This window comes from Lepus europaeus, chromosome 16 (genome assembly GCF_033115175.1).
Source record: "Lepus europaeus isolate LE1 chromosome 16, mLepTim1.pri, whole genome shotgun sequence".
Taxonomy (NCBI): Eukaryota; Metazoa; Chordata; class Mammalia; order Lagomorpha; family Leporidae; genus Lepus; species Lepus europaeus.
This window is the reverse complement of record NC_084842.1, coordinates 33879194-33894770: the sequence shown is the minus strand read 5'-3', so window position 1 is coordinate 33894770 and position 15577 is coordinate 33879194. Positions and strand designations below refer to the sequence as shown.

Sequence of the window (15577 nt, the reverse complement as noted above, 5' to 3'; positions counted from 1 at the left end):
GCACTTTGAAAAAGTTGGCACTGGAAGATGGACGAAAGTCCCAAAGACATTGAAATCAGGGAAGGCATTTGGTACAGCAGTTGAGATGCTTCATGGGATGTTCTCACCAAATGTGAAGTGCCTGGATTGAGTTCTAGCTCCTCGATGCTTTTGATCCAGTTCTCTGTTAATGTGTGCACCTGGAAGCATCTGTTAATGCATCAGGCGCTTGGGTTTCTGCTGCCCACATAGAAGGTCTAGACTGAGTTCTTGGCTCCTAGCCTCAGCCTGACTCAGCCCTTGTTGTTGAAGGCATCTGGGAAGTAAACAAGATGGAAGGTTCTCTCTCTCTTTCTCTCTCTCTCTCTATATATATATATGTATATATATATATATATTCTATATGTATATATATTCTATATATATATTTCAAATAAAATGAAGATATATATCATCATTAAAAGTTAAAAAACAAAGATAATTAAAAAGAAATAAATTCAAAATATATATATCAATATCAAAATATCAAGCTGTCCTAATGACTTCTAACATAATATCTTTCATTACCACAGAAACTTTCTACAGCATGTCATCAAAAAATTCATGATAAATACATATGATGAAATAACTGCACGGATTTCAATTTTTTGCACTAAAATGAACTCATACTAACTTGTGAAAACATGTATGAACATGATCTAGTTGGCAGCACTAAGGGTGAGAAAGTTGTTTGAAAAGAGCCCCATCAAGTAGCATGAGTTCTGCTAAAATTGAAGAAAGAACAAACATCGACTTTATGGTGAAACTTGGGTGGAAGAATGATGCAATCATTACTGCTTTACAAAAAGTTCAGGGAGACAATGCCAAGGAAATCATCAAGTTATAAATGGGTAATTTCTTTTAAGAAAGGACAAGATGATGTGGAAGATGAAGCCACAGCAGTAAATCATCTACATCAATTTGCAAGGAAAAACCAATTTTATTAGTGTCTTAATTGAATGGGACTGATGATTAATGACAGAAATAATAGCCAATACCACAGATGTCTCAATTGCTTCAACTTATGCAACTCTGACTGAAAAATTAAAAATTAATCTTTGAAAAAATTTTCGGTTTAGTGGGTATCAAAATTGTTTCACCCACGTCAGCTATGTCAAGAGAAGAATTTTCAATGTGTATATTTCATAAAAGCTAGAAGAGAGGATTTTTAATGTTTCCACCATAAATTTTAAAACTAATGTTTATTTATTGATTGATTGATATTTCAAAGGTATACAGAGATAGAGAAAGAAATTTCTCATCCACTTGTTCACTCCATAAATACCTGCACTTGGAGGGGATGGGCCAGGCTGAAGATGGGTCCTAGGAACGCAATCTGGGTCTCTCACATGGGTGAAAGTAGCCCAAATACTTTTGCATCACCTAATGCCTCCACAATGGTTATATCAATTCACATTCACACCAACCATATGAAAGGGTTTCTTTTTCTCCTATATCTTCTTCAGCAAATGTTATCTTTGTCCTCTGGATAATAGCCTAACTGAAATGAAATGATATCGCATTTTGGTTTTGATTTGTGTTTCCCTGAGAATTGGCAATTGAGCATGTATGAACCTGTTCACCATTTGTATGTTTTCTTTTGAAAAGATCTATTGAGATCTAATTCTCATTTTAAAATCATATTATGTATATTTTCTCTATTTATACATACATACATGTATGACCAGAAAATATAAAGTATTTTTACCAAGGTGCAATAAAACTAGAAATATATAACAAGAAAAACTTTGAAAACTACGCAAGTATCTGGAAATTAAATAACTTAGTCCTGAAAACCAATATACCAAGGAAGAAATTAAGAAGGATATTGTTTAAATTATTGAAACAAATGAAAATGAAAATTTGATGTGCTAAAACACATAAGCTTCAGCAAAAATCCTAAGGGAAGCTTATAGCAATCAGTGCTTACATGTAATATGCAAGTAAACAAAAAACAAATATCTCAATCTGTTGCTGAACCTCTACTGAGGCCTCAGAAGTGCAATGTATCAAGAGATTATTATGAAAAATAATACACCATCAAAGTTGATGTCCTACACACAATGCATACATTTTGGACACATACACCTTTACAAGATTAAGCCATGAAGAAATAAAATATCTAAACAGTTCAATAACCACTTGTGAGATTGAATCACTAGTAAAAATTTTCTCAGAAAAGCAAAGCCCATGCAAGATGGCTTCACTATGGAATTCTATCAAACTTTTAAAGGAAAATTAATGCAAATTCACCTTAATTTATTACAAAATTAAAACAGGAGAGAATTCTTCCAAAATCATGTTATGAGGTCAATATTACCCTAATACCAAAACAAGACAATAGCACAACAAAAAAGAGAGCTACAGCCCAATGTCTTTGGACATAGATAAAAAATCTTCAAAATAAGGCAAACCAGACCCAATTGATAATCAGCATGATCAAATTGGATCAATTCTAAATGCAAGGCTTGTTCAACATTCACAAACTGGAGTAGGTATTTGGTGCAACAGGTAAGATATCACTTGGGATGCCCACATTCACTTTGGAATACCAGAGTTTGAGTCCTAGTTCTGCTTATGATTCTACTTTATACTAAGGTGCAGGCTTGGAAGCAGCAGGTGATGGCTCAAAAATTTTGCCCAGATTTCAGGGCATTATGACATCAACCAGTGGATAGGAAGTATGCTTCTCTCCCTTAATATATCTCTCCAAATAAATACAGTTTTAAAAAAATTAAAATAAAGGAGGCTGGCATTGTAGCGTAGAGGATTAAACTGTCTTGTAGCATTGGCATCCCATATGGGTACCACTTTGAGTCCCAGTTTCTCCACTTCCAATCTAACTGCCTATTAATGTGTCTGGGACAGCATCAGAGGACCGCCCAAGGCTTGGGCCACTGCACCCATGTAGGAGACTTGGAAGAAGCTCCTGGCTCCTAGCTTTGGCTTGGCCCAGCCCTGACAGCTGTGGTTACTTGAGGAGTGAATAAATGGATAGAAAACCTCTCTCTCTCTCTCTCTCTCTCTCTCTCTCTCTCTCTCTGTCTCTCTCTCTCTCTCTCCCTTTCTCTCCCTCTCTCTCCATAACTCTGATGTTCAAATAAATAAAATAAATCTTATCAAAAATAAAATCTAGAAAGTTACATATACAAATCAGTAGATGTGATATACCATATCAGGAAAATGAAGAATGAAAATTATATCAATATCTCAAAAGATGCAGAAAAGGCAATTGATAAAATTCAACATCTATTTTTGATAAAACCTCTGCACAAATTTTGTATGGAATATATATAACAAGGCAACAGCTAACATAATCCTAAATGGGATGGGAGAGGGAGCAGGAGATGGGAGGGGTACGGGTGAGAGGGAAGTTATGGGGGGAAAAAGCCATTGTAGTCCATAAACTGTACTTTGGAAAATTGTATTTACTAAATAAAAGTTTGAAAAAAAAAATCATAAATGGGGAAAAGTTAAAGGCCTTCTCTTTGAGATCTAGAACAAGATAAGGAAACACATTTTAATTACTGTTGTTGAATGTAGTATTGGGAGTCCTATCCAATACAGTTAGAAAAGAGAAAAAAGTAAAAAGCATTCAAACTGGAAAGGAAGAGTTAAATTTGTTGCTGTATGCAGGTGACATCGTCATGCATACAGCAAATGTTGAAGACACCAACAAAAATCTATAGAACAAATAAATTCAGCACAGCTGCCAAATACAAAAATCAGAAGCACTACAGTACACCAAAATCAAATTATTTGAAAGTGAAATCAAGAGGGCAATTCCATTTACAACAGCTAGGGGGAAAAGACATATGGGAATACATTTAATCAAAATGGTTTAAGATTTCTAAAATAAAAACTACAAAACTTTGAAAGAAATTGAAGAGTACATAGAGAAATGGAAGGACATCTCCTGTTCACAGCTGGGAAAAATCAATACTGTTAAAGTGTTCTGCTCAAAGTATTCCACAGATTTAGTGCAATTTCTATCAAAATGTCAATGACATTTTTCACAGAATTAGTAGAAAAAACATTCCAAAGTTCTCATGTAACAACAAAAATTCCCATATAGGTAAAGCCATCTTGAGCCAAAAAAACAAAGGAGGAGATATTATACAATATGACTTCAAAATATACAAAACTGTAGTAATTTACACAGCATAGTATTAAAATAAAAACATATGTAGACCAATGGCAGAGAATAGTCAAGAAGTAAACCCATTCCTGGCCAGCACCACGGCTCAGTCGGCTAATTCTCTGCCTGCGGGGCCGGCACCCTGGGTTTTAGTCCCGGCTGGGGCACCGGATTCTGTCCCGGTTGCCCCTCTTCCAGGTCAGCTGTCTGCTGGGGCCCGGGAGTACAGAGGAGGATGGCCCAAGTGCTTGGGTCCTGCACCCCATGGGAGACCAGGAGGAAGCACCTGGTTCCTGGCTGTAGCAGCCATTTGGGGGGTAAACCAACAGAAGGAAGACCTTTCTCTCTCTCTGTCTCTCTCTCACTGTCTAACTCCTCACTGTCTAATTCTGCCTGTCCAAAAAAATAAAAAATTCCTTTACATCCAGCTGATCTTCGATGAAGGTGCTAAGAAAATGTAGTGGGACTTTTTTTTTTTTTTTGACAGGCAGAGCGGACAGTGAGAGAGACAGAGAGAAAGGTCTTCCTTTGCTTTTGGTTCACCCCCTAGTGGCCGCTGTGGCCGGCGTACCGCGCCGATCCGAAGCCAGGAGCCAGGTGCTTCTCCTGGCATCCCATGCAGGTGCAGGGCCCAAGCACTTGGGCCATCCTCCACTGCCTTCCCAGGCCAGAGCAGAGAGCTGGACAGGAAGAGGAGCGACCGGGACAGAATCCGGCACCCTGACCGGGACTAGAACCCGGTGTGCCGGCGCTGCAGGTGGAGGATTAGCCTATTGAGCCCGGCGCTGGCGTGGACTTTTTTTTTTTTTTTTTTTGAATGCTTAATTTTAAAAACGTATTTGAAAGGCAGAGTAAGGGAGAAAGGAAAGGGGGAGAGGGGACAGAGAGGTATCATTCATCTACTAATTCACTCTCCAGCGCCCACCACAGCCATACTTCAACAAGGCTTAAACCAGGAGCCAGGAACCCCATTCAGCTCTCTCATGAAATACCTGAGCCATCATCTGCTGCCTCCCACCATGCACAGCTGCAGGAAACTGTAAATAGAGGTGGGATTTGAACCTAGGTACTCCAATATGGGCTGTGGGCATCCCAAGTGGTCACTTAACCCGCTGGACTGCAACATCTGTCCCAAGGTCAGTCTTTACAATAAATGATGCTGACAAAAACTGGATATTCACCAACTAAAGAATGAAGCTAGACCCTATTTCTCATCATATAAAAATCAAAACAAAGTGGATTAAAGACCTAAATGTAAGATTTGAAATGAGAAAACAAGGGGAAAGCATAGGGAAATGCTTTAGAATGTTGTAAGGGAAACAGATTATTTGGTAAAGACCCCAATACCCAGGAAACAAAGTAAATATAGATAAATAGAACTTTATTAAACTAAAAAGCTTGTTTGCAGCAAAAAATGAGTGATTTACACAGCATGTTTACAGTATTCTAGCATTCTAAATTTGTATACTTACTATTACCAATCAATTTTCTCTATTTTGATATTTTCTTCTTACTTGTTAGGTAGCATTTACTTTCAGTATGAAGAACTCCCTTTGGCATTCCTTTTTTTTTTTTTTTTTAAAGAAGGAATTATTTATTTGGGAGACAGACCAAAAGACAGAGAGAGAGCCCCTCTGTTGATGATTCACTCTCCAAATGCCCACTGGGACTTGTATGAGGCTGAAGTCAAAAGCCAAAAACACAATCCAGGTTTCCCACATGAGTGGCAGGACCCCAATTCCTTGAACCATCACCATTGCCTTTGAAACTCTGCATTAGTAAGAAGCTGGGCTCAGAAGCTGGAGCCAGGTATTAAATAGTGGTACCAGATGCAGGTATCTTTTAAAAATATTTATTTATTTTCATTTACTTGAAAGGCCAAATGACTTGAAAGGTAGAGACACAGAAAGGGAGAGGGAGTTTGAGATCAAGATCTTCCTTCCGCTGATTCATTCCCCAAGTGTCCACAACAGCCAGGGCTGTGCTAGGCCAAAGCCAAAGGTCTGGAACTCCATCTGGGTCTTCCACAGGGGTGTCAGGAACCAAAGCACTTGAATCATCATCTAATGCTTTCTGGAATGAATGAATAGGAAGCTGGATCAGAAGCAGTAGATCTGGGACTGGAATAAACCTTCTGTATGGGATGCAGACATCCCAAGTGACAGCTTTTACCTGCTGGGGTAAAATGCCCACCCCAAATGGAGGCATTTTAACTGATAAGCAAAGTGGCCACTGCTTTTTACATTTCTTATTTAGGGCAGGTAGGATTGTAATAAACTCTTTCAGCATTTTCTTTCTTTATCTTTCTTTCATAAAAGGCAACATTCCTGGGTATAGTGTTCTTTTTGTTTTAGTTTTGTCATTGTGTAAAGTTCAACCAACTTCCTTCTGGCCTGTTAGGGTCTGTTGAAAAGTATCTAGTTGGGTGAACTGAGGCACCATTTTGTGGTTTTTAGTTCTTTTTCTTTTTCTTTTTAATTTTTTTTAACTTTGAAAATGCTCTATCTTTAAACTTGTGAAGTTTGATTAGAATATTTCTTGGGGTATATGTGGTTCATCTGAATCTTCCTGGTGACGTTTGACATTTCTGTAACTGATAGATGCATGTTTTTACTTGTTTGGGAACTTTTCTCTTATCATCACTTTGAATATGTTTTTTGCACTTTGATATTATTAACTCCTTGAATCACAGTAATTCAGATATTTGGTATTTTAATGCTGACAAAAATTTCCCTTAAACTTTCTTCACTTTACTTGATTCTCTATTCTTTTGTTGTTGTTGTTCTTTTAAAACTTTGCATTTTTAAATAGCCTTTCTGTGAGCTCACTAATTCTTTTATTTGATCTATTCTTCCAAGGATGCTTCCTATTATGCTTTCCTTTTGCTCAGTGTACTTTTCAGTTCAAGAACTCTTATTTAATTTTAAAGTTACTTTAAGTTTGTTTGTTTGAAGCACTTACCTATATTTTCTTGAAGCTCTTTGAATTTCCTTAAAATAGCTATTTTGAATTCTCTATGTAAATGTTTGCAGATATCAGTTGCTATATGGTTGATTTTGGCATCGTATGTTGTTTGTTATCTTAGATCATGGTTTCCTGAAAGTTTCTGAAGCGTATTGGCATATGACATCTTCTGTGCATAGAGAAATTAGGCATTTATTCCAGGCCTGGTTACCTGGCTTTGAATTTGTCTGTCATTTCATGAATTCTGTGAAGTCTACTTATTTTCTTAGAGCCTGTAGAGATTTTTGTCTTTAGCAGCCATAGATGGTGCACAACATCCAGATTTGCCACAAGTCTGCTATAGATGTGTTGTCATTGTTTCATCATTAAAGGGTGTCTCTTTACTAGTTTGTCCCAAGTCTGCAGTTTACATGTTGTACAGAATGAAATAAGGAGTATCTCTAAAGGGTAGTCCATCCCTGTAAGCCTCTACCTGGGGCCATACTAAGCCCAGATGTCTTTAAAACAGACTCCGGTTTGTGGTCAGGCATCAAGGAATTCTGTCCATCTCTCCTATGCAATGATTTGTCATTCATTTCTCTTTGATTTCCCCACATACACAATTGTTCTCTGTGTTGTGGAGCCCAGGGTTGGGGAAAGGAATCAAATAGAAAGTTAGAGGGCTATTGATGCTGCAATGTTAGAACATATCTGGAGCCTACAACCCATTGAAATTAGTTCATCATGAGAATAGGACCCGGACCCAAGTTCCTATGGCTGCCTGCTGATGGGACAGACTCAGCCTCAGACTGAGGCCAAAGGGTTACAGGTGATGTAGGTTATGATATAAGTCTAATGAAGTTGGGCCATAGCTCTCCGCTAGACACCACAGTGAGTCTAGAGGCTCCATTTGCTGAGCAATTGTTAGTTTTTGACTGTTAAGTGTTATCAGCCTGGTACTTGATGTCAAAGGATAACCCTATGCTTACTTTCCTTCCTACACTGGTTTGAACTTCTCCTCCTCTCCTGAACTTGGGAATTCAGTCCCCAGAGTCTTAGATTAATAGTAATAATAGGATGGAAATTTAAACCAATTATGATGTTTGGAGGTGGAGACTTTGGAGGTGATTAGTTTGGATTTGATCATTAAATTTGAAGTCCTATGATTAAATCCTGGTGGCTTTATGAGTATTAGACATAAAGATACATGCACTCTCTGTTTCTTGTACTGTGATATTTTGTACTACCATGGAACTCTGCTAGCAGAGCATCCTCATCATAGGCAAACCAATGGAGATGGTCCAATCTTAGACTGTAAACCTACATATCCATATGCCCAAATATTTTTTCTTTATATGGCAGCCTACTTCATGAGGCATTTCCTCATAGTAATGAAAAGTGTCCCTATTCCCTAACAATGGAAATCTATGTGACTTGCTCATTGATATGTGATTGAGTTTGAGGGACAGCTGAAAGAGGCATTTCTATGGAAGTCCTCTGGCCACCCATGTGCCACTAAACTGGGTCACAACTGAATCTCACAATAGCAAAGTCATAGGCATTATTATGGGTGTGTACCAGGCATGTTCACAGCTGCAGATGATGCAGGCTAAAGCATGAGTTCATCCACCACGATGTAGAGTCTTTGTTTAATTCTTATACAGGTCTAGATCTTTGGTCTGTGAACTCTAGACTGAAGATGGGGTCTTTGGGCTCTATCTTGTGCTGGGTCTTGCTATGACAGATGCAGCACTGAACTTCAATGCAAGGTCCTATCATCATTGTTCTGCCCTGTATCCCAGGAACTGCAGTCTTTATCCAATGTCTGTCCAAGTGTAAGGCATGGTAGAGGCAGGACCAATGTCATCTACCTAAGGAGGGTAAAGAGGTTTAGTCTACAGAAATAGGCCAGGAGACAAGCCCATAGGACCATGTCCAAAACCAGGATTTACAATGTCATCTAATGCTGTGTTTCAAGTTTTGTAAAGATGGTTTGGTGCATGAATATCTGCCTTAATTGGTATCTTTGTGTGAAGATGATCACTGGAATGCTTATTCAGCTACCATCTTACTCCAACCTGAAATTATATTTTTAAAAGTATGTTTATATAATTGTCTAATATAACTTGAATTTTAAAACAATGCTGTAAGATACATTGTATAATATCCTCCAACTCATGGCTGAAGAAAGAGCCCTAGACAGTAAATGAATTGTCCAGTATCTGACAAATGTTGAGTGGCAGAAGCAGTCTTTACTGTAACATTTCATATTCAGATATCATTGCACTTTACATTCCATCATATTTAAAGATGACACTGCAAATTATATTCATTTTTTGTGCAGTGGAGTTGTACCTAGCATATATTTATTTGGATTAAACTGCAAGAGATAGCTCAAGGTAGACTCATCCAAATTAAAAATATATTGTAATGTCAAACATTTTACTCAATAACATATATTCCAGGCATTGAAGTCAATCAAACTAGAAAAGAATTTGTATTCAGTGAATTTTATGAAAAAAAAAATTGATTTCTTTAAAGAGGTCTCAAGTATTGGGAAAGAAATACGATGTGCTATTCAAACTTATGGAGAAATTGAATAAATCAATTGAGGGTTATAGAGAAATATGAAGGAAGATATTATATTCTAATTTACAGTTGATAAAGTAGAGTTATTCCCAATCTTTGTAAATCTCCCTTGGAAAATTAATAAATTGGCTTTAAATATTCTCTGTATATTCTTTGTTGTATGATTATATTAATGTGCAGACAGCCCCAGTAATTAGTTTCCTCCTTCTGAATTAAAGTAACTCAGGTAATCAAGTTCTCAACAAACAAATCTAAAAACTAGGTACTAGCTCCATGTTAGTTATCACAAGATAATCATCCTAAGTAATGTGTTGGGATTCTGACCATCTTCTCAGCAGTATCCAGTAAGTCTTCCAATCAAAACAAAAATTTATTAAGTTTTCTTTTTATTATTGTTCCACTTCTTGTTGGAAACCTTCAACTGATATATGGTGCTTATTTGCTCTATAATAAAGTCCTATATCTTTGATATTTGAGTTTATTTCATTTGAGAGGGAGAGAGAGGTGTGTAGGAGTAGGGAAATATAGAAAAGAGATCCTCCATCTATTGGTTCACTACCCAAATGCCCACACAGCTGTGCGGCTGAAGCTGGGAGCCAAGAACTCAATCCAAGTCTCCTAAGTTGGTTCCAAGAACAAAAATAGTTGAGTCATCGCCAGTACTTCCCAGGGTTTCTGTTATGAAGTTGGGGGGCCGGTGCTGTAGCGTAGCTGGTAAAGCCATGGCCTGCAGTGCTGGAATCCCATATGAGCGCCGGTTGGTGTCCTGGCTGCTCCACTTCTGATCCAGCTCTTTGCTGTGGCCTGGGAAAGCAGTGGAAGATGGCCCAAGTCCTTGGGCCCCTGAACCCACGTGGGAGACCTGTCAGAAGCTCCTGGCTCCTGGATTCAGATCGGCACAGCTCCAGCCGTTGTGGCCAACTAAGGAGTGAACCAGAGGATGAAAAACCTCTCTGCCTCTCCTTCTCTCTCTGTGTAACTCTTTCAAGTAAATAAATAAATCTTTCTTTCTTTCTTTTTTTTTTTTTTTTTTTTTTTGACAGGTAGAGTGGATAGTGAGAGAGAGAGAGACAGAGAGAAAGGTCTTCCTTTTTGCCATTGGTTCACCCTCCAATGGCCCTTGCGGCCGGCGCATCTCGCTGATCCAAAGCCAGGAGCCAGGTGTTTCTCCTGGTCTCCCATGCGGGTGCAGGGCCCAAAGACTTGGGCCATCCTCCACTGCCTTCCCAGGCCATAGCAGAGAGCTGGCCTGGAAGAGGGGCAACCAGGATAGAATCCGGCACCCCAACCGGGACTAGAACCCGGTGTGCCGGCGCCGCAAGGTGGGGGATTAGCCTGTTAAGCCACGGCGCCGGCCGTAAATAAATAAATCTTAAAAAAACAAAATCAAACAAACAAACAAACAAACAAAAACCATGAAGTTGGAACTAGAGCTGTTCCAGTCCAAAGCCAGGAGCCAGGAGTTTCTTCTGGGTCTTCCACGTGGGTACAGTGGCCTAAGTACTTGGGCAATCAGCAGCTGCACACTAGTTGGGAGCTGGATCAGAAGTGGAGCAGCAGGAACTCAAACCAGTGCCTATATAGGATGCTGGCACCACAGTCCATGGCTTTACCCACTACACCACAGCACCAGCCCAAAAAATGATGTTTTCATGAATATAAATTTTGGACACCATGAATCGATTATTTCTTAGTGAGAAATGTTCCTAAATAAACTAAATATTTATATAAGTATTCATCAATGGCCATGAATATTTCATGTTAAGACACATTGAACAATATTTTGCAGAGTATTTGACACTAGTTAATGATAGTGGAGATATACACTGTTCTGATTATTAGAGGAGGAACTAAAGAAACATTATGCTAGGGTCATCACTGCGGCATAGCAGGTGGAGATGCTGCCTAGGACACCCACAAGCCTTACAGGTGTGGATTGTTCCCTAGCTGCTCCACTTATGATCCAGCTCCCTGCTAATGGCCTTCGGAAAGCAGCAGTAGATGGCCCAAGTGTTTGGTTTTCTGCCACCCATGAGGGAGACCTGGATAAAGCTCCTGGCTTTGGCCTGGCTCAACCCTGGCCACTGAGCATTGCAGTCATCTGGAGAGTGAGTCAGAGGATGGAAGACTCCCTCCTCCTTCCTTCTCTGTATAACTCTTTCAAAATAATAAGTAAATCTTAAAAAAATAAAGAAAAATAGAAAAATTATACTAAGTGTAGTATAGATGCCATTACATTGGCCCTGACAGAAAATTCCCGATGATTTCTGACCAAAGTGATTTTGTCAGCATATTAAAAAAATTCCAGTTGATATTTTAGAAGTTTAAAATATCAATATAAGTATAAGACTATTTATATTTAAAACCTATTGGGGGAAATTTCCAGCTGAAAACACAGTGTTTATATTTCAGGTTAATACTATTAACTATATTAAAATCAGTCAAGAAATATCATAATGGAATCTAATTGATTTTTTCTTAAATTTAGCAATTCTCTCACTAAATAAATCAGTTTTATATTACTTTCCATAGTTTCCAATTATAACATTCTATCAAAAATGAAAAATAGGCATGCAATATTTCTTATCTTTTAAAACTCATATTCATTCTACTTTTCTGAATTTTTGTCAATTATTAATTTACTAAGTGGTTTATTTTTTAAATTATCAAAATGTCTCAGTGAAGGACTAGCTACGCCCAACTAAAAGTTATTTTTAAAATTATTAGGCTACAAATAGTTACATCATTTCTGCGTGCAGTGAAAACTGATTTGCTAGATCTAATTGGACAATTGAGTAAAATCGTGTTATAATGAATGATTTTATAATAAGATGTCTCACTAACTAAGGATGGCAGCAAAGGAATAAAAATTAATGGTGATTTTTAGAATCCATTACTCAGAAATTATGGCATGAATTTCACTTAAGATTACATTAAACACAGTAAAAATATTGTCCTTTATTTCCAGTTTAAAGCATTCCACTAGAATTGCTCTATGTATCTTTGTTTGTGGTATAAACAGAGGAAGTTCACCTAAGGGTAGAGTGTAGAAAATTCTGGCTTATTGCAACACATGGGGACTATATTTGGCCTTCCAATAAAAGATTACTTGGTCCAAAAGTTTAGCACGCAGCATCTGGTATTCAGGATAACATCATGTTTTTCTAAAAACCCAAGTCAAAGTTCTGGCTGAGCAACATCCCAGAATATTTGCAGTATTTCGCCAGCATTTTTTTGCTCAGGCAAAACTGCATTGTCATCATGCCAGTGGTATTCAGTTAATACCTGTTAATAATGTACACACTCTTGAAGGCTTGAAAAAGTGAGGTCTTTGTTGGATAGAAATAGATATGAATGTAAACCATAATTAATTATCAGCTCACATGGATTACCATGAAAATAATAGCTTGATGGGTCTTTCAAATCTAATCAAAAATTAAACTTTCTGTGTCAAAGCAACCTAACATCTACTTGAGTTAATTTGAAATTAGATAAGTTGGGAAAGCATATAAATTTTTCATTTATTGAACATAAATTAACTTCTAAAACATGGATAAATAACCTTCTCCATGATTTTGTAATGGGTGATCACATTGGGAAAATGTTCAAAGGATTAAAAATAATGATTAAATAATAGCTAATCTTTGAACGCTTTTATTATAGGGTCCCTTGGATAACCTGATTCTCAAATGATTCTTAAAGAATAAATTTCCATAAATCCTTTGTGTAGTTTCAATGGCAAGAATAATCTCTGGATCAAGACAGGTCTGGATTTAAAATTTGTATCTTTAACTTATATTAACCACTCTGAGTGCCAAAATTTTCCTGTTAAAACTGAGTTAGCACAGGCACACTATCCTTTAATCACTGAAAACCCAAAACCACTGAAAACAACATTTTCTTATTTGTAAGGAAAAACCTGACTTGTCCTGAACCTGTGGTCCACAAACCTAACCACAACTTACATGAGGTTATCTATGACCTTTACTTGTTTCACTATGTGTAGACTTCATTGAAGAAATATTAATACTGTTTATCACAGGGAGATGTCCCAGATTCCAAACTTGAAGATTTCTGAGTTCAGAGGCATACTGAACCTGAACAATTTCATATAAGGAATTATGGGCCTGGAATACCAACTGTAAACTGAAGTGTGCAACATAAAAGGTAATGAAAATCAGTTAATATTGACTGGCATAGAAAGTTTTTAAAAAATCTATTTCCCCCTGTTCCTCCATAGAGAAATGTGCTCTACAAAACTGTATCTGTTAGATGACATAGATATTATAATTATCACAGCATACTAATATGTTATTACTTTTGCATTCCATATGTTTAAAACATGTTAAGTAGGGAAATAAAACACATTGCCAATATTATGCTCTCTGAGATGAAAAATTACACTATATAGAATTAAGAGTAGATTAAACTTTTCAGAATAAAAGATTACTAAATTTGATGATATGACAATAGAAGATATCTACAGAGGGTTTTCAAGTTACAATAAATTTATGACTTTTTGTACTTCATGGGTGCAAAAGTAATGTGAATTCAGTACAAATTATAACTTTTAATCTTCAACTTTGATTTTTTTCTAGGCAACAATTTGAAGCACAATATTCTCTTAAGATGTTGGGCAGTGACAGCAAACTACAACTCTCAGTCAGCCATGCCATCACCAGAGTAAACAACAATGTACTGTTAACATGTGATGTTCAGTAGGTTTGAGATATTCAATGCAAAATATACTGCAAGAAAATAAAAAGGGAAATTTAGTTTTTGTTTATGAAATCCAATTTATTCCTCCTTTGGAACAATGCTATATCCAAGATGTGTTGGAAAATTTTTCCCCAAGTAATTATATGAAATAATAACTTTAAGAAGATGGATAAAGAGGCAAATTAAATAAAGGTAATAATCTTAAAGTTCCTTGTGAAGATACTTAACTGCCTTCAAAAGGACAGAAAGCTGGAGTATGTTTCATTACTTCAAAAAAAGACATCAAATCACTAACAAAACAATACCCAACCTCCAGAATTAGAAAAGAAATGACTATGTTTGTTATTATTCTTGTAGAGAAGAAGGGAAAATCTTACAAAGAAACTTTTATGGAAACACCACCAAGAAATTTACTCAGGACTTTAAGATGTGTGACCTTTGGAAAGCCACTAACTTACTTTCTTCAACTGTAATATGGAAAGATTAATGTGTACAAGGAAAAATGAAATTGTCTCTGTGGGTTGACATTTTCACAGCACTTAGCACATTGTGCAGAAGCTGTTTATCTTAAAATCATAGACCAATAATAATAGTTTTTTTTTTTAATGACTACTTTAGGGGCTGGCATTGTGGCACAGCGAGTTAAAGCCTCGGTCTGCAGCGCTGGCATCCCATATGGGCGCTGGTTCAAGTCCCACTGCTCTACTTCCAATCCAGCTTTCTGCTATGGCCTGGGAAAGCAGCAGAAGATGGCCGAAGTCCTTGGGCTCCTGTACCCGCATGGGAGACCTAGAAGAAGCTCCGGCTCCCGGCTTCAGGCCAGCTCAGCTCTGGCCATTGTGGTCATTTGGGGAGTGAACCAGCAGATGGAAGACCTCTCTCTCTCTCTCCCTCTCTCTGGCTCTGCCTCTCTCTGTACTTTGTCTTTCAAATAAATAATATAAATCTTTAAAAAAATTACAACTTCAATGTTGAATAAGAAAGGTTTTCATTCCTTATTTGATAGATCACAATTTTATTAGGGGCCATGTGATATTATTCTAAATATTCTGTGAAGATCACAATTAGGGATTCTCTCTACCCTTTGTTTTTGCAAATTCATATGCTCTTAGATTATCCATTTTATTCTTTCATTCTTTTACTATGCAAAAGAATCCAAATATATTTGCC

General features: G+C 37.3%; 1 long non-coding RNA gene across 1 annotated transcript in view; it reads left to right on the top strand.

Moving 5' to 3' along the window:
* Positions 1-15323, top strand: part of LOC133775149 (uncharacterized) — a 55750-nt gene extending 40427 nt beyond the window's left edge. The window contains exons 2-4 of the long non-coding RNA XR_009868199.1: positions 13731-13855; positions 14287-14383; positions 15026-15323. This is a non-coding gene — a long non-coding RNA (uncharacterized LOC133775149). The remainder of the gene's footprint in view (positions 1-13730; positions 13856-14286; positions 14384-15025) is intronic.
* Positions 15324-15577: the final 254 nt, after the last annotated feature.